This window comes from Anneissia japonica, unplaced genomic scaffold (genome assembly GCF_011630105.1).
Source record: "Anneissia japonica isolate Jap-2015-1 unplaced genomic scaffold, ASM1163010v1 scaffold8641_len15537_cov115, whole genome shotgun sequence".
NCBI classification, from domain to species: domain Eukaryota; kingdom Metazoa; phylum Echinodermata; class Crinoidea; order Comatulida; family Comatulidae; genus Anneissia; species Anneissia japonica.
The window spans coordinates 2605-6523 of record NW_022738011.1 but is presented as its reverse complement, the minus strand read 5'-3'; the positions used below and the strand labels follow the sequence as shown (position 1 = coordinate 6523).

Sequence of the window (3919 nt, the reverse complement as noted above, 5' to 3'; positions counted from 1 at the left end):
CAGGAAAATCAGGTGAAAACGAGGCTGATCACTTTTTTCAGTAGCTTGGTAGCATTTTCTAACCAACTCATTAATATTCAAGACAAGTCTGTCAATTAATTTTTGGCGAGCAGAGCTATCGAAAAATCGTCCCGACGAGCGACTAGCCTAGATACAGTACACTAGTGTGAAGTCGTGAGTTTTTGTGATCGTTTACGTACGCAGTTACAGAGAGACGGTTTAGTCAACGTCAATTCAATCATGGAGGAATAATTCAATTGAATTAGTAAACGTATATCAGTCCGATGACTTGACTAGTTTGTTTATAATTAGGCCTACACATATGCCTAGGATTAGCACAGTCAGTGTCTACCCAGCAGCAGTAGCGCACTCCTGTCCGGGACACTGCTCCAGTCCCGCAGCAGGTGAGTTCGCACGCAGCCTTATCCAGCTGACGGTAAAGATAGTAGGTTTCTACTACTAGCCTAGACTTGTCATGCCATGCCATCTTTGTCACATTAATTGTGCTAGTGCATTTTTTCCCCATAATAATAGACCATAGGCCCCTAGGCCTACTAATAATAGTATACTATAGGCCTGGTCCTATTAAAAACTGTCTAGGCCTAAATGTCTAAAAAATGCACTGTCTAAATAAAGGTGATGTGCTATAACACTACAGTATATCATCAGAGCCAACACCAATTCCTGTAACAATAAGATTATTATTGATATACTGTAGGCCTAGAAGCTAGGCTATACAACAATAATGCCCCATTAAATAATAACATGATGCATGTTACTCCAAACCTAACTTTCAGCTGTTGTTTAAATGTGGAATTCAAATAAAATATTATACATATATATTTTTGTAGGACAAGATATGTGATAGGCCGAAACATGACACTCTCCTCACATACTGTAGGTATTTGCCAGTCGCCATGATGAGACAAACATACCACAACATTTGCCATGAGTACAACCACCCAACATTGGCATCTACGAAAGAAGGTGGTACAAAGCATACAAGGACCCAGCAAGACGTTAGCAAGAAACACTGTGGTTGTTTGCTGAAACTTGTAATGAAAGCTATACACACAATTTAAGGTGAGCAAAAGAAAATTAAGTGAATATCTCATCACTGTTCAGCCAGAGTACATGAAACAAATATATTGGAATGGTAAAAAAATATCAGCATGGTGTGTCAGTTTTATTAAGAAACAACAATAATACATTACACACTAGCCGGCAGGAAGGCTTCAATCAAGTAATTAAAAAATCTGAAAATACTGTCAATTGATGAATGTCTTTTCAGATTAGTACATACTGTATCTCAGTATGGTATGTTATTGATAAAGCAGCAAATGGCAATGTTTGATAACATTTTTGATTTTTAACAAACCTGGTTTTGCATTATTGTAACTACTGTATTTATTCCTCAATAGGAGCAAATGACTGGATCAGATGGGTGTGATGCAAACAATTCCATCTGTGTGGACATGATGAAATGGACATGTCCAATCCATGGTTAGCAGAAGGTGGCGATGCTCAGAGCTCTGCAGCAAGTGATTGAATCCAAAATATTTCCAAAGAATTAAATTAAAATGATTTATCTAGTGATTTTTTTTTCTGAAGATATACTGAAATGCCACACAACTTAAGTTTTTGTTTTTTGCGCATCTGGTTTATATTGCAGCATCTGGTTTATATTGCATGCCAAATTTATAATAAATAAATAAATACTGTACCAGTATTACTGTACCTGTTTCACTTGCAAAATATCTTTAATATTATTAAATGGTATTATAATCCCATTCAGTAGTAATTCTTTTGATGCAAATATGTGACCCAGATTTAGAAAACAAATTGTGAGGATTAATTTTGAAATATGTAATGTGCTAAGCTGATAGTACAGTATGAAAATGTGGCTCAATATATACAGGAACAACTATTTTAATATATGGCTTTGTACAGTCTTGTGTAAAGTTATTCTATGAAACTGCTTATTTTTTTAATGTCTGGATTATGCCTATGTCTGCATGCTGATCAATTTGGTATTGGAATTTAAGAAAAAAGCTTCAATTTTTTGCTGTACACCATTTTTTGTTTAGTATTTTAAAATACAGTAGTTGAACTTGCCTATGTCATATCCAAAATGCCATTGAGAAATTGTTTGACCCTAACAAAATTTGACTTGCAATTACGGTAATGGAAAACACAACAATTCGGCATGTAAAATTAGATCGACTTAGAAATTATTAGAGTATATTATTAGTCGTCTTAGGCAAGTTGAACTGCACTGCTCTATTTATCATGTCCGATTGTCTTGTATTATTTACCATAGCCAAGATTTCTTCTTTCATGATGATATTCAACATCCATATTTTTGGTGCTTCACTTAGTTATTGTTGTACATACAGTAAATTCAAGACTACTGGTGTTATTAAATAAATATTTTGAAACACTTTATCATACTTGTACATTGCAAATAATTTATTACAAGTGTATTTTCTCACAGTTAATATAAAATTGTTTTACTGTACACAGATTAAAGCAGTCAGGTATTACAATATATATCACTGCATTTTACACACTCTATTTATTATCAAAATATTATATATATGGATTTATAGTTACTATAGTTTATACCAATGTAAAGAATAGGAAGATACAAAAAACATTGTACTGTACTTAACAACAAAATGTTCTTGAAATCAACTTTGCTGGCCTATCCACATCAATAGCAACAATTTCAATTACAGACTAGGTCTGGAAGGTTACACACAATTGACTGGTCCAGATATACAAAAGCTCTAGGCCTGTGCTGACAAAATTTCCTTCCATGAGTGATGAGATTTTCAAAAAAACAGAGCACAGTTGTCACATGAATTGTCAAGAATGAATCTATTTACATAAGATTAGTTGCATTAATGAGGATGGACTTATCAGGTATCTTCCATAACAATTTATAAATAATTCTTCCAACACAAAGTTTATTTCATCATCTATAGCATCAAAAAACCCAGGGCAGTCTTCACAGCTTCTTAAGAGACCTTCACAGCTTCTGGGAACTTGTCCCTAATCGCCCACACAGTGCAAGATGGGATGACCCTTCTGTCAGATTTCTTTAGCCTGTTAAACACCTACCAAATGAAAACCATTGATATCCAACATGTCATTTCCTGTAAGAAGAGAAGTACAATAAAAAGTTTGAACAGACTAGTTAAAAAAAAATCAGAGTGACTATTCTTACACCATTAAAAAATAATTAGTATTGATATTACAATGTCTTTATAAGGAATTAATCATTCTGGCACTAATCATCAATGATAATTTTTGTTGAATCTATATATTCTAATTAACCATCACTGTGAAAAGCCCATATTCAAATGCATTGCAAAGTGGTGTAACATAGCAATTATTTTATTAATATTAATAAACAATTATTTTGAATAGAATTTATTATTTCATTAATATAATACCTTTTTGTAATATAAAAATAAAAATTAGTTTAAAAATTACAAATAAAGATAAAACTATATATGTATAATAGACTATCTTGTTTCTCAATCTTTTCTAATGTACAGTAATAATAATTCCCCTATATTTTGACCATCAAAATGGCTGGACATTTGACCCTCTACTAGTTTTTGATCCAGCATGGAACAAGCAGTGCCACGCCTAAGGCGGGTGGTTATATTTCCGAGAAGAATGCCGAAAATTAGTCTTTGAACTAATCTGAATACTGTATATAACCATTGCCAATATTATGCAGAACTAAAGTTCTGTGCACATTTTTCCAAGCCATTTTCGGCGCTAGCTTTCAAGGCATCATCTACATTCCACGACGAATAAACTGGCATTTTAGTAATGCCTGTAGTAGTAGTAGTAGTAGTTGGTCCTAGATAGTTCCATGGATCTAATAATTAACATGTAAATTAAT

General features: G+C 33.3%; 1 long non-coding RNA gene across 1 annotated transcript; it reads left to right on the top strand.

Annotated features, from left to right (window-relative positions):
• The first annotated feature begins 340 nt into the window (after nt 1-340).
• On the top strand, nt 341-1552 carry LOC117117494. Its single transcript, XR_004446908.1, has 3 exons — nt 341-404; nt 902-1083; nt 1422-1552. It is a non-coding gene; the product is annotated as an uncharacterized LOC117117494 (long non-coding RNA).
• Nucleotides 1553-3919: the final 2367 nt, after the last annotated feature.